This window comes from Ambystoma mexicanum, chromosome 13 (genome assembly GCF_040938575.1).
Source record: "Ambystoma mexicanum isolate Mex_15411 chromosome 13, UKY_AmexF1_1, whole genome shotgun sequence".
NCBI classification, from domain to species: Eukaryota; Metazoa; Chordata; class Amphibia; order Caudata; family Ambystomatidae; genus Ambystoma; species Ambystoma mexicanum.
Window position 1 is genome coordinate 683,945,231 of NC_090938.1, and position 26,375 is coordinate 683,971,605.

Consider the following 26,375-nt stretch of genomic DNA (forward strand, 5'->3'; position numbering starts at 1 on the left):
CATCTGTCGAACTACAGCAACAATTCAGAATGACAACCCTGCAGGAAGTAACCCCACTTTAAAAAAAAATGTGGATTGCATGGCAACATTGGATATGAAAGATGCATACTTTCATATTTCAATGTTGCCAGCGCACCGAAAATACTTGCAGTTCAAATTGGAGCTCACCCATTACCAATTCAAGATGCTTCCCATTGGCATAGCCTCAGTACCCAGGGTGTTTACCCGGATACTGGCAGTTATAGCAGCCCATCTGCACAGGCAATCCATCCCGGTGTACCCTTATCTGAATGACTGGCTCATAATGGGGTAGACGCCACAAATGTGTCTGCAGCACTCCCAAGACCCGATCAACCTTCTTTTTCTATTAGGCTTTTCAATGAAAAGAAAGTTAAGTCTCGTTCCCAGCCAAGTAAAACAATTCCTGGGGGCAATAATTCGGATGGAAGACACACTAGTATTCCTCCTTCGACTAGAGGGTCCAAAACATGCTGTTTCAGATTCCTCATTATGTTGCCGATCATCTGATAATCTGATAACTGTTCAAAAGGCAATGCACCTTCTCAGGATGATGACGTCTTGTATCTTTCTGGTGCCTCCCACAAGATTGCACATGGGTCCGATATGAGAGTAGTTTGCGAAACAGTGGTTTGAAACAAATGGTCCCTGGGACGATCTAGTTGTTGTTTCGCAAGATATGGTTCAAGCACTCAAGTGGTGGTCATGAGAAAACCTACTGAAGGGAAAACCCTTTCTCAGCCCTGCAGTGGAAGCCACTCTAACAACGGATGCATCCCTTTCATGGTGGGGAGCCCATTATCTCCACCAAACCGTGTGCAGCATGTGGACGGACACAGTTGTCACAGCTCGCCCTTCCTGGCACTTATGGATCAGGTGGGTGCTCCGCTGCCATCAACCATGCCGCCACGTATTCTCACTGTTATTCTCAGCGCTCTAGTCTTTTTCATCATGGTTGCTCACAACAGTACTATACCTGTCTGCAACTGGTGCTCGCTGCGTTGCAACCCTGTTTTATTCCTCTTTGGTCCAAACGCTGCTAGTTTTCCTTTTGCAAGCACCCAGCTCTGCCTTTTCCATTCCTCCTTCCTTGATTCCTTTCTCTTGGCTCCTGGGCTCCCTCCTCCTTACTTTGCCGTATTTTTGTGGACGCTTGGAGCTTTCTTCTCATACCTTCTTTCCTTTGGGAATTTTCTTCCTCCTTTTTCTCTTTCCCTTTCCTCCTATCTCAGGTAACGGTTGTTCTTCCTTCTACCGCTCCTTTGGGATATTTTCCAGTGCTTCTGGATTGCTTTGGACTGCTACTCCTCTCGGATCCTCCAGATCTTACCCGTCACTCTGAGGCTCCCATGGACTGCTTACTTACCGCTTAAAGATCAAGGTTTTTTTTTTTAACCTGTTGCAGGTTTTTTCCCCTAGCCTTGGCTGTTCCGGGAGGAGATCCTTTGGCTGGTCAGTAATTGAGCAGGCAGAGTGGCTTTCTTCTGCGACAGACCATTCCTCCACAAGGAGAGACAAAGGAGAAGACCACCACCCAGACACCCAGAAGACACGTCAGCAGGCTTCCCAATCCACATCACTAGTGGAAGATTCAGGTGAGGAGGAGGAAGGGCGTCTAGGGTTTGACAACAATGTCAACCTTCTAGAGTTACTGACAGTATTCAAAGACCTACAAGCCTTTCAACACCAACTGGAAGGGAGAACAGTTTTAATACTCACAGATAACACAACAGCCATGTTTTACATAAACAAACAAGGCGGAACACACTAAAAATGTCTGTTCGAGGGAATTGGGTCCTCCGACGTATTCCATATCTATGACAGGTAATCACCACAGCTGTGCTGCTTTGGAAAATCTTCAGCTCCTGTGTCGATGACGTGGATACTCTGTCCTCGAGGGCCTCCGTCGAGCCGACGTCACCGGATGTTATAAGTAGGACGCACGACGCCCGTAGCCTCAGTTCTGTTTTTTCAACGAACGTGTTCGCTTCGGAGATGTCAGCGTGCCTCGGTTCTTCTGAGTTGTTCTATCGGTTCTTCGAACCAGTTTGTTTGTGAAGATTTCCCATGATGTCTTCGTCTTCTTCTACCCATGGCCGGGTTTCAAGAAGTGTCGGGACTGCGGTTCCAAGATGTCACTGATGGACCCGCACAACGCCCTCCTCTGGTGCTTCGGTGAGGATCACGCCACGGACGATGGTGACGATTGCCAGGCGTTAACTTCGGAGGCCTTGCGGGAGTGTAAGAAGAAGCTTTCTGTCGGTAAGGTGTCCAAGCCCTGGATGTCGAAATCCACTGGGCTTTCGACTGACGATTCGAGGGGCTACCCTCCGCATCGTCGGTGTAAATCCAGGGGGTCTCGGAGCGGGTCCCGCCATTCCTCTGCCTCTTTGAGGCACTCACGGAAGCGCCGTCATCGGTCGACTTCCTCGTCCGAGGACTCCGCCCGTCGGCGGGTTGCTTATCCCACCAAGCATTCCACTCCTGCGGAATGGGATTCATTCCGTAAGGAGATGATGGCGATTTTTCAGTCGCAGGGCTCCGTTCTGTCCGCGCTGTCGAAAGACGCCGGCAGGGAACGTGCTAGAGACACTGTTTGCACGCCTTCGGGCTCGAGCGGTCGTCACGATCACCGGGAACCTTCGAGGTCCCGGTTGGACAAGGTGGATCGCTCTAGCCATGCCCGCTCTAGGTCCCGGTCCTCGATGCCATCGAGACCGTCAGAGCCTGTGAGGTCTTCAAAGAAGATGTCGACGCCTTCGGCGCCAAGACCGTCGAAGGACTCTCTCGAGGCTCTGCCTCCGAGGAAGCCATCGGCGCCGAGGCTGTCGAAGGACACGCTAAGGGCTCCGCCCATGAGGCCTGTGTCGAAGCCATCAGCGCCACATTCGACGTTGACGCCGATTCCGTCGGCGCCCTCGACGCCTTTCGAGGAGGATTTTTCCAAGGTCCACCAACTGACCCGGTACTGCCATTCCATATGGCTTTGCAAAGAAGGGTGGCTGCGGCTTGGACTGCTCCGGAGAGTCTCCCGGCAGTGGGCAAGTCTTTGCCGAAAAAATACTGTCCTGCCAGAGGTGCAGGCGGCTATGGCCCCAGCAAAACAGGCGTGGTACCCTACCATCCCTCCTGATAGGGACGACAAACGTTTTGATGGCTGGGCAAAGAAAGTGTTTTCTTCAGGGGGTATGGCTTTACAGGCAGCCAACTCTGTGTGTGCCTTAGCACGTTTCACTCATACTCTGTGGAATTGTCTCTTTGGCGGCTGAACATATTCCCGAAGGGGAGGAACGGGGTGGCTTTCTTGCTCTTGTTCAGGATGGCAAGGATGCCATGTGTGAATCCGTTCAGTCGGGTCTGACGTGGCAGATTGTGTCAGCTGGCCCATGGCGGTGAGGACCGTAATGCGCAGATTTGCGTGGTTGCGGAAGTTGGGGTTTGCTTCTGATGTGCAAGCCCCGGCTCCTCAACATGCCCTTTGATGGTGAACATCTTTTTGGCAGCAAGGCTGACGAGAGTCTTGAGAGGTTGCAGACCTCCAAAGCTTCAGCAAAGTCATTGAGCACTGCAGTTCGCCAACCTCCGCCTTTTCGTCCTAGGAGACAGCAATGGAGGGGAGGTTCCTTTCGGTACTACGCTTCCTTTGGTAGATCGAGAGGGGCTGCAAATCAAAGGGGCCACCGTAGGAGTGCCAGAGGTGGAAAACAAGGTACTCGAGGTGCCAGAGCCGCTCGGGCATTTGCCTCTTTACCATCAGGCACTGCCGCAGCTGCTTCAGCTCAGTCATGTGGCCATGTCCCATGGTTCGCTGGTTGGGGGAAGGCGGGCGCAGCATTTTGTAGAATGGCGTGCCGTTACTTCAGATGTGTGGGTTCTGGAGATCATAGCCCAAGGCTACTGTCTTTCTTTCCGGCAGAGGCCTCACGACAATCCACCAGGGAATCTCTCTTTGAAGAGTCCGGATCCGCTCCTTGCGCAGGAAATCAAATCCCTGCTGGAGAAAGGCGCCATAGAACTGGTGCCTGTAGCGGAGAGGAACAAGGGATGGTATTCCCCTTATTTTTTGATTTCGAAGAAAGACGGGGGATTTAGACCCATCATGGACTTGCGTGGTTTGAACAAACTCCTCGGGAAGGACAAGTCTCTCAAGTCCTCCAGGCCCTTCAACTTCAGGACTGGTTGGTGTCTCTCGACCTCAAGGACACTTACTTTCATGTGCTGATCCATCCCAATTACAAGAACTATCTGAAGTCCGCGGTTGGCGACTCACACTTTCAGTTTCAGGTCCTGCCGTTTGGATTGACCTCCGCCCCGAGGGTTTTCACCAAGCTCATGGTGGTGGTGGTAGCATATCTCAGGAAAGGGGGATTCACATCTACCCCTATTGGCGATTGGTTTATCAGGGCGCGCTCTCCTGAGTAAGTCCTGGATCCATCTGTCCATTACCTGCCACTCCCTTCACAAGCTGGTCTTCTCCCTCAACTTAAAGAAGTCCCACTTGACGCCAACTCAGCAGCTACAGTACATTGGAGCAGTGCTCGACACGTCCCTGGGGCAGTGTTTCCCTCCCCAGGTGAGGGCTCATCACATTCTGCAGATGGTGCACAAGTTTCAACATGCCCAGAGTCTCCCGGCGTTCGAGTTCTTGAGGTTGCTCAGCCTCATGGCATCCTGCATTCTTCTGGTGCCAGAGGCCAGTTTGCGGATGAGTTCTCTGCAATGGGCCCTCAAGATGCAGTGGTCACAGTCCTCCGGTAGGATGTCGGACCCCGTTCAGGTGCCGCCCTTGGTCGCCCAAGACCTTCTGTGGTGGGCCGTTTAAGGCAATCTGATGAAAGGGGCTCCTTTTTGGCTAACCTGGCCGGAGACGACTATCGTGACGGACGCATCCCTCATGGGATGGTGAGCTCCTGCCAACGAGTTGACAGTCAGCGGTTGTTGGTCTCCGTCGGAGTCCAGACTCCATATCAATCTGTTGGAGCTGAGGGCCGTCAGGCTTGCCCTGAAGGCTTTTCTGCCGACTGTGTGAGGGAAGAATGTCCTGATTCTGACGGACTACACAGTGGCCATGCACTACCTCAACAAAAAGGGGGGGCAGGGTCACTTCCTCTGTGCATGGAGGTGATGCAGCTATGGTTCTGGGCCATCCAGCAGGAAATTTCGATCTGGGCAGTTCATCTGGCCGGAGACGAAAACGAGACGTGGACGCTCTGAGCAGGCAGAGCTCGATCTCTCACGAGTGGGAGCTGGCTCAGGTGATTCTCCTGGAGATCTTCGCCCTTAGGGTGACCACACAAGTGGATCTTTTCGCCTCCAGTGTCAACCGGAAGTGCGAAAAGTGCTGCTCGCGGGAATTTCCTCCAAGAGGAGCCTTAGGGGATGCGTTTGTGGTGGAGTGGTCCTTCCCACTGCTGTACGCGTTTCCTCCAGTCCCCGTCCTCCTGCAAGTGATGTGGAGGTTACAGAGGTTTGGTTCCCGGATGATCCTCATTGCTCCGGCATGGGCCCAGAGAACGTGGTACCCTGACCTTCTCGACTTGTCCATCTGCCCTCCATGCAATCTTCCCTACCGAGACGATCTGCTCTCATGGGAAGGGGATCTGGTTCTCCATCCAGAGGTCAGATCCCTCAACCTTCACGCTTGGCTTCTGAAAGGTTGAGGTATAAGGATTTGGACCTCCCTGAAGACGTGATGGAGGTGTTGCTTTTGGCCAGACGGCCTGCAACAAAGTCCCTGTACCGTTGCCGTTGGAGAAAGTTCTGCGACTGGTGCAGGGTTAAGAATGTGGATCCTTCTTCATGTGACATTCCTATGGTTCTGTCTTTTTTGCTTTCGTTAGCCCACAAGGGCCTGCAAGTGGGTACCATTAAAGGTTACCTGGCGGCGCTGTCCATATTTAAGCGCTTGTCTGAGGAGTGTTCTTATTTCAAAATTCCTTTAATTTCTCAGTTTCTGAAAGGGCTCACTAATGTGTTTCCACTGTCACCTTTCCCGGTGCCCAGTTGGGATTTGAACCTTGTTCTAAAATTCCTAATGGGTGCTCCGTTTGAGCCTTTGCTTTCTTGTCCTTTGAGACTGTTAACCCTTAAAACTGTATTTTTAGTTGTGGTTACTTCCGCTCGCAGAGTGAGTGAGTTGCAGGCACTTTCTGTTAAGCCACCCTTCACGGTGTTTCATAAGGACAGGGTTGTCCTTAGGGTTCATCCTTCCTTTCTTCTGAAAGTGGTGTCAGAATTTCATTTAAGCCAGAAGGTCATTCTTCCGGCATTTTATCCTCTTCCGCATCCTGGTAAGGAAGAGGAGAGGCTCCATAGGTTGGATCCTAGGAGAGCTTTAAGTTTCTACATTTCACGCATGTCCCAGGTCAGAGTGGACGATCAGCTCTTTATAGGTTACGCTGGAAGGCAGTTGGACAAGCTGTTACTGAGCAGACTTTGTCTAGATGGATTATCTTGGCAATTTCTTAATGTTACGGCTTGGCGGGTAAGGACCCTCCGGTAGGCTTATGGGCCCATTCTACTAGGTGTATGGCTGCCTCTGCTGCCCTGCAGAGGGGTGTTCCTATTCATAACATTTGTGAAGCAGCCACATGGGCTTCGGTCCATACTTTTGTAAGACACTACTCCCTAGATTCTATCCATGGACAGGATCTGGCCTTTGGCAAGGCGGTCCTTTACTCTGCAATTTAATTGGGCATTCTAAATTTCTATATTCTAAATTCTTTTCCCTCCTCCATACGTTGGTACTGCTTTGGGAGTCTGTCATAGATATGGAATATGTCGGAGGACCCCATCCCCTCGAAGAACAAGTTACTTTCTTACCTGGTAACGTTCTTTCGATGGGATGGTCCGACGACGTATTCCATATCGCTCGCTCCCTCCCTACCTGCCCCACTACAGAATTTCTTATGCGATTGCAGCTTACGTTTCCGCAAGGCTTTCTGTGGTCATACTGGCAGAAGATTGGTGCCGCACGTTCTGGGAAAAAACTACAACTGAGGCTACGGGCATCGTGCGTCCTACTTATAACATCCGGTGACGTTGGCTCGACGGAGGCCCTCGAGGACAGCATATCAACGTAATCGACGCAGGACGCAGATGCTGAAAATTTTCCGAAGCAGCACAGCTGTGGTGATTACCTGTCATAGATATGGAATACGTCGTCGGACCATCCCATCGAAAGGACATTACCAGGTAAGAAAGTAACTTTTTCTTCAAACTATCTCAAAGGATTTGGGACTGGTCTCTCAACAGAAACATTGTCTTTCTATCACAACATGTTCCATGACAACACAGCTGTCTAGCAGACATGTCTAGCAGACATGTCCAGCAGAAGACCTGCAGCTCCCTACAGAACATGAATAGGAATTAAACCCAGACATTCTAAGCAAAGTCTTCAAACACTGGAGACATCCATACATAGATCTCTTTGCAACGCAAGAGAACACAAAATACCACGATTACGCATCCAGGTTTCCCCAGACAGGGGGGAACGCACTGAGATCAGTTGTTCAGGGACATTTGCATATGCTTTCACCCCCCCACCCCCCAACCACCAGTATTAAACAAAATAATCCACAAGATGCACCAGGAACATCTCACAATGATCCCCATAGTCCCACTGTGGGCACACAAAACATGGTTTTCATACCTGCTCAGGTTGTCAGTTTGCCCTCAGGTCAAACTGCCCAGCCCTTACAACATGTTTTCCCAACATTAGGGGATAACTTACCATCCACAAGCTCAAACTCTGAGCTTGGCTACTTGGCTCCTGAAGTCATATAGTTTGGCCACTTACATTTACCTCAAAGATGCGTAGACATCTTAAGAGGCACAGAAACCAAACACAAGACATTGTTATTTCAACAAATAGAAATGTTTTGTCCTGTGGTGCAATACAAATAATGTCAACCCCATTGACTGTTCACCTTCTAACATTATACATTACCTACTATGCTTGTTAGACTCAGGGTTGGTGTTTAAGTCTCGAAGTCCATCTAGCTGCACTCTCAGCATACAACCACATCACAAAGTAAAGTATCTTGGTGGATGGTTCCCGTAGTTAAGGCTTTCATGGAGGGGGCCAAAAGACTATATCCCCCTATTTCAACTACACCCCCAGGGTGAGACTTAAATGTTATTCATACAAAGCTTATAGGCCCCCTTTTGAGCCTATTCATAAAGCTAGTCTTTTTTCAGTTAAATTATTTTTGAGAGTTTAAACAATTAGAGCTAAGTGTATCTAATCATTCATTTCATCAATACAATCAACCAGCAGAATGACATGCAGTTAAACAATAAAGTTAAACAATGACTAAATGGATATAAAACTGTTCGTAAAATGAAATGATTAAATCAAGATATAATGTAGGCAAAAATAAAAACTTACAGCGAAACAAACTAGACGAACTACTGGAGACACAAGCGAAGGAGGGGGAAGAGTAAAACAGGATCTAAAATAATTTATCAATTCACATTACGTGAGCTGTAAATACATTCCATTTGTTATTGAATTTAGATAGGTTTCCCATCGATAAAGCATACATTTTTACAATTCTATGAAATGAGCAAATGGCGTTCCAACATAAGTTGAAACACATTTTTGGTATTTTTCCAGTTAGAAGCAATACGATGAAATGTAAATATAGCTAAGAAAGCATAATAGATTCAGTGAGAGCACGGAGTTCATTAAAGGATTCACTAATATTCCAATCATTAAATGTCACAATGTTAATGGTTCTCGAAATGAAAATATGTCTTGTATACAGTTACACATTTTCCCCTAAAAGGAATAAGCATATTTGCATTTAAATATAGACTGTGAAATCTGCTGGGGTTGACAAATCCAACGCAAATTAGAAGTGGTGTTCAATATTTTTAATAATCTAACTGGTTTTAAATATGCTCTATGCAAAATAAAGTAATCTGATTGTATGAGGCTGATTGTATGAGGCTACCAGCAACTGATATATGAAAACATTGCTTCCAAATTTCCTCCCACACTGTTGACGAAGGTTATACATTCCATTCTAACTCCAATTGTTTAATTGTATTAGAGTTAAGTAACTTGCTATCATTAAAATGATTAAGAGTTAAATAATTTGTTGTACCAGAGAAATATATTGTTATAGTCCAACGTAGCATGAGATCAGTCTAATAAATAACTCCAAGCATTTTTAAAAGAATGTTACATCCCATTTTCTGCAACCCACATCATGGAAAAATGTAAATGGGTCAATTAAACTAGATTCTATTTTAATCCAAGTCGGGGCGTCTATTGCATGTGGTTCGTTATCCAAAAAAGTCATTTGTTTTAGGAAGAAGGCTTTTCGATATTTTGGAAAATGGGGGAACTTAACACCTCCCTTGTTTTTGTTAAGTTGGAGGATTTCTGCATAGGTGGATAACTGGGGTACTTTTAATAGAAATTCCTTTAACAATATTATTCGATCTAGTATTTTGTAAAAGGTTCCAGGGCTAAGATAACAAGCAAAGGGGATAGCGGACATCCTTGTCTTGTTCCACGTGTGACTGGAAATTGAAAGAAAGTATTATTAATAAATAGTTGAGTCCAAGATGAAGAATGAAGAAGATTAATGAATTTAGAAAAGGTAGCGCTGAATCCCTGCCCTTTTAGGGCTTCAAACAAAAAGGACCAAGATATGCAGTCAAAACCTTTTTCAGCATCAAATGTAATAAGCATGAGGGATTTAGGTGATTTTTCAGCTTTTGAAAGAACATCAAAGAGAAGTAGTTTGGTTAAGCTAATCTACCTTTAATGAAAGCCGATTGATCAATATTAATGAGTTTAGGCATCATAACCTCTAATCTATTAGCTATTATCTTGGCAAAACATTTTGATTAAGAGGTAATAAGAGAAATAGGGTGAGTTTTTCCACTAAAGATGGATCTATGTCTGGCTTGTGGAAAAGGATTAGTAATGATTCTCCAAAGATGCCCATGCTTTGACCGTGCCAGAGGAAATCATCAAATAACTCTAGAAATGTAGGAGAAAGTAAGTCTGAAAAAGAGCGATAAAAATCAATCAGATAACCATCTGTTCCATGTGCTTTACCGATCTTAAGTTCGAGAATGTCTTTTTGAATTTCTTGTGAGGTAATAGGAGAAGGAAGATAAGTCAAATCGGATCTTCTGAATGCTTTTTATTGTGTAAAAATGTATGATATTATCAATATTATGGTCAGCCAAGTAAAGTTCTGAGTAAAATTGAAAAAAAGTGTTATTCTTTTGATTTCAACTAGTGACTCTTAGGCCTTGATGATTAATGATCAACGTAATCCTAGTCTTTTCTTTTTAGGATATGAGGCTAGTAATTTATCAGCTTTATTAGAACCACCATAATATTGGACCTTAGCTTTTAATAAAGAGGAACATGCATAATTAGTGTTGATTTTATTGAACTCAATGCGTTCAGCTAATGAAATGTTTAAAAGTATTATAAGTGGGATGATTAAAATAAGATGTTTCCAGCAATTTGATAGACTGAGCAGCTCATTTGAAATTATTTTTTCTTTTTTTTTAAAGCAACACATTGTATTATAAAACCTTTTAAAGTCGCCTTAAATGCATCCCAATTATTATGAATGGAGGTATCCTGTGCAAGCTTATTAAAGAATTAATAAAAAAATAATCTTTAATTTGGCAAATAAATGAGGGATCTTTTAAAAGAAATTAGTTAAATCGCCAACTGGAAACAAAGCATGGAGAGCCCCATCAATGACTTTAATAGCAGGAGCGTGATCAGAGATAATGATGGGGTCTATTTCTGAATGTAACACAGCAGAACAAGTGGTGCATTCACAAAAATATAATCTAACCTAGAAAGTGACTTATCTGGGGGAGAATGGAATGTAACTTCGCTGAGATTTGGGTGACAAAATCCCAGGTACCCATAATGGCCAGGCCATCTTTGAAGTTTATAAATTGTTTGTGATTTAGTATTAATGAATCTTGAATCAGATTTCCAGTGTAGTGTCAAATCACAGATTTGGTTACATTTACCACACATAAGATGTTCATTATCTTTTTTAATGATTTTTAATTTTAAATTATTCCAGAAGAGTGCATTAGGAGCAGTGGGACTATATATATTAACAATGGTAACTGCCAAGTTTTTAACCACAGCTTCAATAATAGACCAATAATGCTTCAATAATGGAACAATAGTTCCTCATTTGTTAATTGAAATTAGAGTGCTTAAGTATACTAGCTCCTTCTTTTTTTCCTCAACGCCAAAGAAAAAAGAACATGGCTAACCCACAATTTGTTCAATTTATTATTTCCCTCATCTAAATTTAAATGGGTTTCTTGAATGCAAGCTATATCAACCCTATTTTTCCCTAAATTACTCAAAACTAGTCTTTTCACCAGGTGATTCAACCTCTTCGCATTTTAGGTTACAATTTTAATACTCATTCGTCAGTAAATGTGATAAGTAAACAAACACCATAAATTACATAAGAATAACCAATATGCCAGTCGTAACTGGTTAACACAACACACATCAACAGTAATATAATTGAAAATAGAAGGATAGCTGTAAACTGTAAGAATTTTTACTATAGACAGGTAGGTGCTATATGAGATAGGAACATATAGGGGAAAAGTAAAGATTATATAAGAGTAATAGTTACATAAATGAAGAGGGGTGACAAGTAGAGCTGATTATGTAAAAAAAAGTAAAAATAAAAACGATTCCATGGAGCAACCATACACTAAAACAAGATGGGTCACTACAACTCAGTGAACCCATGGCAACACGAAATGAGTTAGATAAATGAAGAAAAGGACCACGAGAATATATTAAACAAGTTACTAATCATTAAAATGAGATAACAATGCTTAAATCCACATATGTAGTTAATTTTGTGATGTTCAAATAACAGAGTGAACATGTCGGACTGGAGGAGGGTGTCTGTACTGCTGCTCTCTATATGGTAGAGGAGAGGCACAGAGGACCCCAGCCAAGATTCTCTATTGTTGGTAGCAATGGACGACCACTCAAGGCCTAGCTTCTCAGGAGGTGATGCAGGCTGGTTCTTAAGTACAGTGTAGTCCCCAAGCACCCACATAGGAATGTCCACACACTGTATCAGTTAAAATACAGTCTTTATATATTTTAGGTTCAAGGTAATATACACAATCACAATAACTCACTTTGTGCTCAGTTAATCTACAATGGCAAATATATACACAGTTCTACGTGGTACCACAAATCAGATTTCATTAAAGTGCATCAACTGTACAGTTAAATGTCACACAAATCAGTTAATAAAGGTAACCAGCAATAATATGTGATCTGGATTTATCTGTTTATCAGAAACATCAAAAGGATTCGGAGAAGGTTTGCTGCGAATGGAACAGTTGAGGCCTCAGGAGTCTGTTGTTGACTAGAGCAGGACTGGGGATTAGGAGTAATAATGGGTGAGCTATCCATATCAGAAGATTCAAGGGATTTAATAAGTCTGTAAAAAGGTCGTCAAGATCAGAATATTCCTTAGTTGTGCCATGTGGTGAAGTGATTAATATTCTGGCAGGCTTCGTTAAAACATATCTGCTGCCAAGGTTCTCAAAAGCAAACCTCATCTCAAGAAACCTCTTCCTTTTATCTTGCGTTATTTTGGAAATATCTTTTGACATATACATTTTATTGCCTTAAAATAAGAGCCACATTTTGATGTGCTGCTGATAAGATTTGATAGGCCTGTTGGTGTCGTAGCAGGCAAGCTATTAATGGTCTAGGAGCAGAACTATTGTTGGTAAAGGAAGGTTTAACTCTGTTCTCTTTGAAATTCAAGAGGAGGAGTCAAAGAGATGCCTAAAGCTTTAGGTAATCAATCAGATAGAAATGTAATGGTTAAATATAATGGTTACATTTTGCTCTGAATTCTCTGGAATACTATCTATTCAAATGTTATCTTTTCTGTTTCTATCCTCTTAATTAAATCTGTCTACATCTGATGTATTTTTTGCTGCATATATTCCAAACCCTCTGTCTTCTGTAATTGATATGCGCTCCTCTGCTTTATTCAACTTCCAGATATATATGATATGGCATTTGTAACGCGCCTATACACAAGTGTTTCAAGGCGCTGCGAGGTAAGGCAAGGAAGGGGAACAGAGTATTATAAGATAGCTTTTTCTATTTCGAAAAGGGACATCAACTGGACATAACTGTAATACTATACCTACTGTAAAGTGTACTGTTCCCACGATCCCTCACGTGTCGAAGTGCTCAGATGTTTTTTTTTTCTGCCATCGTATTAGTCGCATTCTGCAGAGTTCTCGAAATGCTATCCCTCATTACTGAGCACACCTTCGAGTTACTTTGTATATATTAGAGATAGAAACTTTAGTTAAACAAATCGTCCTGGCAATAGTTCCTGTTGCAGCGCAACAATCGCAAAACCACTGTCGCAACAGACGTCTAGCGGTTCTGAAGATCGGCACTCGCCTACAGTTACGGGCCTCCGCCTTCACAGCAGAGTGAGTGGGGGAAAGACATTTACACTTGTAGCTCGGGAGAAGGCCTCCTGACATCCCACCCCATAATATTTACTATCTCGCTGTACTCCGGCATCCAACATGGAGAGTACCCCCTTTTAATTTTTGCCCCATGTGCAACAAAAAGTTCCCATGGAGAGTCACCCATGAGGTCTGCAATTATTCCCTCCCTTGAGATCATTAGGAAGACAAATACCCATTGTGTAGGCTCTTTAAGCCTGAAACACTAAAAGATTGGCAGTTGAAATGCAGGGCAGCCTTCGTGATGTAGGCTGAGGCATCTTTGGGCTACCCTGCCGGAGCGGAGTAGTCGGACACAGGACAGCACTGGTTCCATTTCGGAAGCTGAAATGATATCCGATTGGGAATCCCAAGACACCCGCAGGCTGGTCCACAGCTGCGAACAGCAGGCATCGCACTCTGCTATGGAGACTACACCTGGTGACAAGGTCCAACATACTAGAGTGGCCAATAAAACCATTTATGTGCCTTCTGCAGGACTGCTGAGTTAATACAGACACATTTCAGAATCTAAGCACACTTTGCCCTCTAGAACCTCTTTTACGCTCTTGTCAAAGGGTCTGAAATCCTCAACAGAGAAGACTGCCTCAGCGCCTTCTGGGTCAGTCGAACTAGAGATGTTCTTACTGTTCTGCACTCGACGCAAGGCCCTAAGCCTATTTCTCCGCCGACCTCCTCTGCTCCCAAGGATTCAGTACCTATGCAAAAACTACATACGTCAAAAACTACTCTCGAAGCATGTTGGAAAAAGAACACATGTCGAATCCACTTCCCCTTTGTCAGACAGTCTCAAAAGGAAGAGTCAACCACTAGGACAGAGCAAAACAAGTGTTGAACTTAATTTTCTACCACAAAAAGCCATAGGTACCTCATTAGAATGGGCAAAACAAAGGTTTGAAGTAAGCATTAATAAAATGGCTTCCTTTATGGAGTTCCTGGTAAAATACCCTGTCCAACACAAACAGGGAACTGTACAGATACCATCAAAAAGACCAGAGCAGAACCAACTGGTCCTTATGTGGAACCTGAGGAAATTAAGCTTTTCTCAGATGAGGATGATGATTTTGCAGGAGGATAACACTGGCACAGATCTCAATGACCTTCCTTTGCCCTCATCAGATGTCAATGACCTTATCTCATCTTCACCCATTGATGACAATTCATTGCATAATGATCTGCATACAAAAGCAGCGCATTTCATGAATCCGAGGACACAGATTTCGTAGATGACGTCCTCAATGAAAAGGAGATTAGTCCGTACATCCACTTAAAATCTATAAAAACAAGGCTAAACCCCTTCTAAATCACTCCAATGGTAACCAAAGCAGTTAGCCCTACAGGGGAAATAAGGTTTAAATGAGCATCTACAGATCTCCTCTTTTTCAGGGGTCACTTAAAGCCAGACTCGCTAGTCATCACCACAACACGAAAAAGAGCAGCACCCCTTTGGCTACATCAGAGCCCCCTCCTAATAAAGAAAGTAAAAAACGTTTTGCCTTAAGCAAAAAGGTGGCTTCTGCAGCATGGGGTCTGGCATGGATTCACATGCTTATGAATATTTCCCGTTGTCAGGCTGGGAATAATAGGTAAAAGAAAAAACAGTTTCACTTTCACTTAAAAACTGTATTTCTTCTCTAAACCAATAACTGTCCTCTGGGTCATACTGTCCCATCCAATGACAGTCCTCTCCTTAAGCCCCTCCTCTGGCAGTCATCTTCAGATTTTTACTGCACGCTTCAGTATTGGGGGTCCTCGAGTTTGCTCTCCAAGCTTTTTATATATTTTTTCATGTTTTCGATGGAACCGGCTGGTCTGAGGAGCGGTCGTCTAAGTCCTTTGAGGGCGACTCATCCGTGGGGGCCCAAGATAAGGCCAAGAACTGCAAGTCCGAGTCTACGAGGTTCATGGCAGAAGCGGGTCCCAAAATGGATAGGGCGTGATCAGCATCACCTTCCACCAGCGTACCTTCAAGCTCCTCTTCAAAGAGGAAGTCATCTACCCCGGCTAAACTACGTAATTAGTCCGAGAAGCCATGGACGGAGGAGAAGAAAGCAGTACAGCCCAAGCAGGCTCAACCGGCACAGGCAAAGACCTAGTCGGCGACTCCGATGACCACTACTACCACAGCAGCTATGGATGCTGATCCTACGAGTGTAGCTGCCATGGCTCAGAAAGTGTCCCTGCCCCCAAAGGGCAACACCGCTGCAGTGACTTTGGCAAAGTCTGCAGACACGCCAGAAGGGGTGAAACCAGCCCAGGCCCCGGTTCAAGACCCTCAAGGGGGAAAAAGTGGGGAGCGAGGAGGCCCCGAAACTGCCCTCCCAGGCCGTCACCCTAACCATGGAGGTCTCCTCCATGGAGAACAAAGATCAAGAGTCCTTGCATAGGGTCCACAAGGACGTTGAAGAGGAGGATGACGGTGACGACAGCGCAGGGCCTAGTTTTCCTGTTCTGCCTTCTCAGCCGAGGGACATTTCCTTGGATATTCTCTCAACTCTACACACCTTGGTGTCAGTGATCCAGATGAGAATGCTTCTGGCACCGATGCCTGTGGTCCCCCAGGTGCCTGTTCAGCCTCCAGCGAAGAAGAGGAAGCACCATCCAACCTCCCCCCCCCCATATCAACCTTCTCCACCACGTCGGGCCCCTTCTCCATCATCAGACCTAGACACGGATGCAGGAACGGATACGGCCACGACGATGGGTGATGGCGGGGTGCAGACTAGTATACCCCGGTGGGAGGCCGGCTGACTAGGTTCATCAGCAAGCAGATGGGTGCTGGACGCTCTCGCCCAAGGACACACCCTGGATTCCAACGCAGGTGTCCACGGATCTCTCCGATTCCCTGTCATGAGCAGTACATCCCTCAGCTTCTGGAAGAGGTCCGAGCCATGCTGCAAAAAGTGGCGATAGAGCTGGCTCCTCAACAGATCTGGGGCTCCGGAGTCTATTCCAGATATTTTCTAGTCGGAAAGAAGACCGAGGGCTGGAGGCCTATCCTAGACCCACGAATTCTGAACAAATACCGTAAGTGCCAAAAGTTCAGGATGGTCACGTTGCAACACATGCTCGGCTAACTGGAAAAAGGAGGCTTCTTGACGTTGTTGTACATAGAAGATGTCTATTTTCACATCCCCATTCACAAGAAACATCAGAAGTTTCTACGTTTCATGGTGCAGGGACAGCACTACCAGTTCAAGGCCCTACCTTTTTGGTCTGAAGTTGGCACCCAGAGTATTCACAAATGCCTGGCACCAGTAGCGGCCCACCTGCGTCTGCAGGGCATACACGTAAACCTGTACCTGGATAACTGGCTGATATGTACCAGCTTGCAGGAGCTCGCCGACGGACAGATGGAGACAACCGTCTGGCTATTGACGGATCTGGGATTCTCCGTCAACTATCCAAAGTCCTGCTTAACACCATTGCAGAATGTGCTGTTCCTTGGCGCCAGACTCAATACAGTGTTTTGCCTGGCATCACCCTCAGAGGAGAGGCTAGCAGCCAAGGAAAGGTGCAACGGCTGTCGTTGCCACGGTGCAGGTCATCAAGTCGTTACTGGTCATGATGTCCTGCCTTGTCCATCTCTGCAGGTTGCAGATGCGACCCCTACAGGAATCCCTGGACACATGCTGGATACAGGTATCTGGGAGCTTCACAGACAAGATCAATCTTAACGAAGAGTTCCGATGGGCGATAGTGTTGGGGCATCTACTACAACATTGCGAAAGGCACGGACAACACCACCACCATGTTCTACATCAGGAAGCAGGTGGGCATGCTCCAAGGAAGTTCAGGACTTGTGGCACTGGGTCGTCTGACAGTGGATGTTCCTCGCCCCTCTCCACCTGCAAGAGTCAAGAACGCCATTGCAGACTTCCTCAGAATGGAACTGCGCTCTTGCCATGAGTGGGAGCATCGACAGGATCAGGTGGACCACCTGTTCGTCAAATGGAACAGACCCCAGATCGATGTGTTTGTGACAGCGGCCAACTCCAAATGTCAGATGTTTGCTAGAAGATTCCAACAGCCGAGGAGCCTGTGGGATGCGTTCTCCTTCCCGTGGGAAGGGCTGTTTCTGTATGCGTTCCTTCTGCTTCCTTTCCTGCTACGAGTCATCAATACACTCAGACAGCGTCCATGCAAGATGATACTCATTGCCCTGGCGTGGCCGAGGCAGATTTGGTATCTGGACCTACGAATGGATTGTGTCCTCCCACGTATTCCTCATCTTATGATATTTTCATATCCAGCTTCAGCTGCTTCTGAAATCTTTTACAGCAGAGGGAGCTGCGCGTCGATGCCTGTCGACTCAATGTCTCTCAGAGGCCCTGTTGATGCCGTTGAAAGTTATAAAGGGCACGCAGCGACCGTTGGCTCCAGTTCCGTTTTTCTGCAAAAGCTATCGCTTGGGATATGTGCGCTTCGGTTCCCTAACGAGAATTGGGGTTTAAGAAGTGCCAGGACTGTGGGGCGAAGATGTCCCTTGCACAATCCCATCGGGTGTGTCTGTGGTGCCTCGGTTCCTCTTATGCTACCTTCGACTGTATGGGTTGCCTATCGATGATGGCGAAGCCATGAAAGAGCGAAGAGGGAAATTAGCAGCAGGTAGGTCTAAATCCTCATCAATAACTCCATCGAAAAGAGTCTTTAGACGAGTCGAGAAATATTTCTCCTTGTCGAAAGAAGACAAAAAGATCGAAATCACGCGGTGGTTCCCACCACTCGTCATCTTTAGCGACGCTTGAATAAAAGGCACCATCGGTTGCCGTCTTCGTAGAATTCCTGCCCAGAATGGGTTAAATGCCTGACGAAATCAGCCTCCCCGAGTGAGTGGGAGAATTTCAGAGTCAAAATGATGAAAGTATTTGCGAATGCAGCCTTGATACCCTCGAAGACTTATGAAAGCCATGCCCAGGTCGAAAAACTCGACAAGAAAAAAGTTGAGGGCAAAACCTGTACACCCTTGGGTCCAGGAGGCAAAGAAAAATCACCTGGAGAGCGGTCGAAGGATCCTCGGGTCGAGGAAGAAGTAATCAGTGCCATTGGTGCCGAAATACTCTTTGTCGGACCCCAACAAGTCCTCGGCGCCAAAAGCATTGAAGTCGACATTGTCGAAAATTTTGCCACCACCATCTATGCCATCGAGGATTACAGAGAAAGTACATACAAAAAAAATCCTTTCTTGGTAGTGGTGTATCACTTTCTTCTATTTATGAGTTAGTAGGACATTCCTCTGATGATTCACGTCCCTTTGGCCTACAAATGCAGTACCTGGGGTACCTGAACTCTTGATCAAGGTTGAAAAATGTACAGGAGTCCCTGCAAAATGCAAGTGTACTAGATATATCCCCAAAATTAGAATTTGGGAGACCTGATCCTATTGACCTTGCAGAAGGGTCTTACAGACATTCAATGTCCAGGGTGTTGGAATACATGGGGTGGAAAAGACCCACACCATTATATGAGCAGGATGATCTTACAGACATCCTAGATAAAGGACTGCAGAAGGATCCTGTTCTTCTTTTCATGTGGCTCTGCAAAGGCGGAATAAATTCTAATTGGGAGATAAAATGTACATAAAAAACTAACATCCAAATACGGGGTGTCCAGTAATGACCCCAGTTATCTGACATAGCATCCAACTCCTGAAAGTTTGGTGGTACAGGCCTCGACATCCACTTCAAAACAAAATGCATACCAGACTATTCCCCCAGACAGAGATGACAAGCGTTACAACACTTTGGCCAAGCAAGTTTTCTCTGCGGGGAGTATGGCCCAAAAATCAGTGAATGCTACTTGCACGTTAGTCAAGTTCACTTATACTATTTGGGAATGTATATCAATGGTGGCTGAGCATATCCCTGAAGGGGACAAAAAACGTATTTTAAAATCTAGTCAATGATGGGAAGGACTTGATGTGCAAATCCCTCCTGACAGGTCTCCCCACTGCTGACAGTATCAGCAGGTGAATGGCGGCTAGTACAGTAATGTGCAGATTTGACTGGTTAAAGTCTGGTTTTGCTCCAGATCTGCAATCCAGACTTCTTAACATGCCCTTTGATGGCACACATTTATTTGGTAGCAAGGCTGACGAGAGCCTGTAGAAACTGCAGACCTCCAAAGCAGCAGCAAAATCCCTTGGTGCTGCTATTAGACAGCCACAAAACAGCCCCACCGGCACACCTTGGAGGGGTAAGTCCTTTCACTTTTACTCCTCAGTTGGAAGGGGGATAGGACTGTCCAATCAAAGAGGTCAAAAAAGATTCCCCCGTGGTGGACGGGGAAGAGGTACTAAAACCGTCCATGCAGCGGTTACTTTACTATCAACCACTGCTCCTGCCATTTCAAAACCTCTCTGAGGCCTTAGTTCACAAGACCCCATTGGGAGGCAGACTCTCACTGCATCTGAAAGATTGGTGAGGAATTACTTCAAATGAATGGGCATTGTTAACAGTTGCCCAGGGTTACTGCCTTCCCTTTCTAAAATAAAGCCTGTCATCCACCGGGGAACACCTCTTTCAAAGTTCTAGATACGCTCCTTATTCATGAAATCATGACCCTGCTAGAGAAAGGTGCTATAGAACCAGTACCTGTAGTAGAGAGGAACAAGGGTTGGTACTCCCTGTATTTCCTAATTCCCAAGGACAGAGGATTGAGACCCATTTTGGATTTAAACTTAAACAAGTTCAAGATGGTTACCCTTTCTCAGATCCTTCAGGCCCTCCACCTTCAGGACTGGATGGTATCATTGGAACGTCAGGATGCTTACTTTCATGGGCCAATCCATCACAAGCACAGACAGTACTTGAGGTTCGCCGTTGGCTGTTCTCATGATCAGTTTCGAGTTCTGCCATTTGGGCTGACCTCCGCCCCAAGGGTTTTCACCAAGTTGATTGTGGTGGTAGCAGCGAGTCTTATTAAAGGAGGTATTCACGTCTACCCCTACCTGGACGATTGACTGATCAGGGCTAGTTCCCCATAACAGGCCCTGAACATCTCAGTTACATCTGTCATTCTCTCCACGGACTTGGCTTCTCCCTCAACTTCAAGAAGTCACACATGATACCACAAAGGCTCCAATTCATTGGAGCAGTCCTCGATGCACCCTTGGGGAAAAGCCTCGCCACCAGTAGTGAGGGCTCACGACATTCTGCAGGTGGTCACCAAATTCCAAAGTGCCCAGCGTCTAACAGCCTTCGACTTTCTGAGGTTGCTCGGCCTCATGGCATCCTGCATTTTTCTGGTGCCAGAGGCGCGCCTGAGAATGAGATCTCTCCGGTGGGCTCTCAGGACTCAATGTTCTCAATTCTCAGGCAAAATGTCAGATCTCCTTCAGGTTCCAAGCAGGGTCGCACAGGATCTCTTATGGTGGCCCTGCGAGGAAATCATTCTGAAGGGAGAACCCTTTTGGCAGCCATGGTCAGAGATAAAGGTAGTAACGGACGCCTCACTCTCAGGGCGGGGAGCACATACCAACGATCTGACAATTAGCCATTGTTGGTCTCCATCGGAGTCCAAACTACATATCAACCTTTTTGGAGCTGAGGGCAATCAGACTAGCTCTGCTCTCTCTGCGCGGAAAGAATGTCTTGATAATGAAGGACAACACAGTGGCTGTGTACTACCTCAACAGGAGAGGTGGTGTAGGGTCACTACCACTGTGCAGAGAAGCAATGCAGTTCTTGTACTGGGCAATTCAAGAAGGAATCTCCCTATCAGCAGTTCACGTAGTCAGAGTGGAGAATACTGTGGCGGACGCTCTGAGCAGGCAGAGCACAGTCTCCCACGAGTGGGAACTAGCTCAGGGAGTACTTCAAGTGATGTTCAACCTTTGGGGAACCCCTCAAGTGGATCTGTTCGTGACCGGTGTCAACCGGAAGTGTGAGCAGAACTGCTGAAGGGAATGTCCCCTAAGAGAAGCTGTAGGGGACACGTTCATAGTGCACTGGGAGTTTACACTCCTGTATGCATGTCCTCCAGTCCCCCTCATTCCTCAAGTCATCAGGAGGTTCAGGAAATCTATGATACGAATTGCTCTGGATTGGGCCAGGAGGATATGGTACCCGGACCTTCTGGCCTCCAAAAAGAGTCTCTCTCGCTCTCGCTTGCTCTCTCGCTCTCTCTCTCTCGCTCTTTCTCTCTCTTTCTCTCTCTCTCGCTCTCTAGCGCTCTCTCTCTCAAAAAAACCATCAACCTTCACGCATGGTTTCTGAGAGGTTGCGATACAAGGATTGGGGCCTTTCCGGGCGACATAATGGAGATTTTGCTTTCGGACAGCAACAAAATCCGTACCTCTGCCATTGGAACAAATTCTGCAGCTGGTGCAGGGTTAAGACCGAGTATCCTTTTACATGCAGTACACCTATGGTGTTATCATTCTTATTACACCTGGCCAATCTGGGGCTCCAGATTGGTACAAATGAGGGGTATCTAGCAGCGCTCTCTATCTTTAAGTGCTCCTCTGAAGAGGTATCTTTCTTCAAGATCACACTTGTGATACAATTCTTAAAAGGACTGACAGATACATTTTCTCCAGTCCATTTCAAGTCCCAATTTGTGACCTCAACTTGGTGTTGACATTTCTAATATGTGCTCCTTTTGAGCATATCCATTCCTGTCCTTTAAGGTTATTAACTTTAAAGACCATCCTTTTAGTGGCCATGACATCAGCCCAAAGAGTGACTGAACTTCAGGCCTTGTCCTGCAAGTGTCCTATACAATCTTCTACTTAAGATTGTTTCTGAGTTCCATTTAACTCAGAAAATAATTGTACCTTCATTTTATCCTCCTGGAAAGGAAGAGGAGAGGTTACACAGGCTTGATCCAAGGCGTGCACTGAGTTTCTACATCTCCAGGATGTCCAAAATAAGACGCGATGACCACCTTTTTGTAGACTCCACTTATAGCTAATTCGAACTGGGGCATGGCTACCTCCTCTGCATAACAGAGGTGGTCCCGATTAGAGATATTTGTGCAGCTGCCACATGTTCATCCATACAGACTTTTACCAAACACTATAATCTGGACTCTTCCTCAAGCCATGAAGGTTTATTTGGAGAGGCAGTGCTACATTCTGTGCACACAGATCTATAAAGGGACTCCTAAATTATCATGAGTCTGAACATTCTGACTCCCTCCTCCAGAAATACATACACTGCTTTGGGAGTTTATCATAAGATGAGGAATATGTGGGGGGACACAATCCATTCTAAGAACAAGTTACTTACCCATGATAACGTTCTTTCGACTGGATGTTCCTCCCACGTACTCCTCATCGCTCCTCCCAACCTTCCCTGCAGTAGAATTTTCCATGTGATTACAGCCTTCGCTCTTTCAGGAGGAGTAACTGTCGGGTGTAGGATATCCTATACACATTTAAAACATAACTGAAGCCAACGGGCGCTGCATGTGCTTTATACCGTCGATGACATCGAAACGGAGGCCTCCGAGGGACATCGAGTCGACAGGCATCAACACGCAGTGCCCTCTGCTGGAAAAAATATCCGAAGCAGCTGGAGCTGGATTTGGAAATATCATAAGATGAGGAATACGTGGGAGGAACATCCAGTCTAAAGAACGTTACCATGGGTAAGTAATTTGTTCTTCTCAGCCTGTCAGCGTCACCTCAAGCCAAGTTGCCGGTGGTTCCGGATCTTCTCATCAGAGAGTGAGGTGCAATCTTTCATCACGACCCGGGATCGCTGAACCTGAGGGCTTGGCTCCGGCAGCCTTAGAGTTTGGAGGTTATGAGTTGCCTGCGGACTGCAGCACAGTCCTTGCCAAGGCGTCGTCAACCATGAAGTGCTACAGCCATAAGTGGAAGCGTTTTGCTACGTGGTGCTGGTCGCAGAGGATTACCCCTTTGAGGGTCACGGCCCCTTCGATCCTTCCATACTTGCTATGCTTGGCAAAGGCTGGGCTGGCGCACGCCTCCCAGGTGCTTCTGGCGGCTATCTCCCGCTACACCAGGTCCCCAGGAAAATGTTCGCTTTGGTCCCACCGACTTGTCAAGGAGTATCTCAAAGGACTTTTCTGATCTTTCCCGCCAATGAAGGCTCCTACCTGGGAACTCAACGTGGTTCTGACAAGGCTAATGGGGACCCCCTTCAAGCCTATGCATCAGGCCCCACTCTGGTTTCTTTCATGGAAGACGGCTTTCCTTGTGGCCATCAACTCTGCCAGATGTGTAGGTGAGATTCAGGCACTATCCTGCAATCAACCGTACCTGACTTTCCACGAATCGAGGGTGGTGCTGCCTACGCACCCCTCTTTCATGCCAAACGTTCTGTCGGAATTCCACCGGAACAAGCCTTTGGTGTTACCCGTTTTCTTCCCGAAACCTTAGTCGCTGGTGGAAAGGGCCACGCACCAAGAGTTTTCGGAAGACTTCAGAACTGTTCGTAAACTTTTGGTCCTCTGAACTATGGGAAGGCCTTGTCCAAGGCTTCCTTTCAAGAGGCTCTCCGGCTGCATCACACACTGTCATCGGTTGGTGAACCGACCGCTGCCCAGCCATCCGAGAGCCCACTCCACCAGAGCGATCGCTGCGATGATGGCATTCCTGTCTGGTGTGCCCCTGCTGGATATCTGCAGGGCTGCTACATGAAGGTCCACACACATGTTCACTAAGTTATACTGCATCGACAGGGATTCCAGGGAGGAGTTCAGAATTGGCCAAGTAGTGCTAAGCATCCTGTTTGCTTAAGGCGAGTCTGTTCCAGAAGTAAGGATTATTGCTTCTGTTGAGCCTTAACACCTCCTGTGGTTGTGTAATGTTGTACTACTATGCATTTGTTATTCATGAGCATGTGAATCCATGCCAGACCCCATGCTGGAGAAGGTTTAAGTTACTTGCCTGTAACTATTGTTCGCCAGCATGGGTCTGGCATGGATTCAAATGCAAACCCTCCCTCCGACCCCTCTGCGGCTCTTCTTGGTCACACTGCCACTTTACATGCTTACCAAATCTGAAGATGGCTAACAGAGGAGGGGCTTAGGTAGAGGACTGTCATTGGATGGGGGCAGTATGACCCAGAGAACAGTGATTGGTTTAGAGGAGAAATACAGTTTTAAAGTGAAAGTGAAACAGTTTTTTCTTTTACCGAGGATTCACAGCTTGACTACGGTGAAAATTCATGAGCATGTGAATCCATGCCAGACCCATGCTGGAGAACAATAGTTATAGATGAGTAACTTAAACCTTATCCCACAGCATATCAGATGTGCATTGCCAGCAACAAAGCCTTGATGGATAGCTTTAATAGGACTCAGTGGGACCACCTAGAGGAACTTGCTGCTAACGTCCAAGAGCCCTTAAAAACCAAAATGCTTAAGGCCTTATCTGAATGAAAACAGACTGCTAATACAGTACTTAAACATATCTTAGCCACAGCAGATACTGCTGGATGATTTCTTGCAGAAGGCAGTATACCAATGAGACATGCATGGCTCAGAAACTCAGGCTTTCAGGCTGAGGCTCAAGCCACCCTTTTAAACATGCCAGTAAAGAATGAATTTCTATTTGCCAAGGCATTGGATCAGGCCCTTGAAATAGCAAAAAAGGATACTCAAAGTCTCCAGAGCTCTGGTCCTCTTCAGGTTGGACTACTGCAACAGCCTCTTCCTCAATCTGCGTAACTCCTCCCTTCAACTATTCCAGAACAGGACTGCAAGACTTATCCTTGGCCTCAAGCCCAGGGACTGCATAAATCTGTCCAATGGCACCCAGTTGCTGCGAGGATCAAGTTCAAGACCCTCTACATCATCCACAAGGCTTTCTAGGGCCTGGGATCCTGCTACATCCAACTCTCTCTCTCTCCCTAAATACCTCCCAGCCAGAGCCCATTGGTCGTCTAGCTCTAACTCTCTTCAGATCACACGCTTTTCCAAGCCGAGAGTGGGGGGTAGATCCCATCTCCGCAGGTGCCTCCCTCTGGAATGTCCTCCCACACCCTCTGAGCAGAGTTGGATCTCTTTAAGTTCTGGAAGCTTCTTAAGACCTTCCTTTTCCCTTCTTCCATCCCTCTCCCACTTCCCTGCTAATGTCCCCATTTGCCTTTTGACTGGCTGCCTGGTTCCTTCAGAGTCTTACAGGGCAGCAGGCCCCCCAGTCCAGTCTACACCTTCACTTGGTCTTCCCTGACCCCCCACCTTTTAAAGCTGCAGTTGCCCTTCCGGGCCCCTGCCCCCTCACTAGTCTAGCTGGGCCTGCACCTTTGTAGCCCTTCAAGCCCCTTACATCGCACTTTTCTCGTGGACCTTCCTTCACCTCCACTCTGCTTTCCTCTGACTCTGTCCACCTGGCTTCGCCTGGCACTTGCTCTTTCTCAGATCCTTCCACCCTGACCGGCACTCCCCTCCTCACCTCACCCCTGCACTTCTTTTGACTGAACTTGCGCGATCCGAATGTCACAAAGTCTAGTAGGATCATTTTTGTTTGTCCTCCCCGTTCCCCCACCAGATTATCTTGTTGCGCTTTGAAACACATTCTGTAAAGGCACATTATAAATACCCAATAAATAAAATAAATGAAGGGATTCTGGGACCCATAAATGAGAAGCAGAACAAGGGGGATGCGACCCACATTTGATAAAGGCCGACCCTGTCCGCAGAGTACACCAGGGATGCTTAGTGAACAATCAAGAGGAACCATAAGAAGGGGTTGGGGGACCCACACATGAGAAAGACAGCCCCGGGCAGGAGAGTTTGCCAGAGTTGTCCAGTGAGCTGCCAATAGAAGCCTAAGACCGACCTGGGGAATGGAGACATTTCCCCAAATACAGAACTATCAAGGGGAAGCCTGAGAAAGG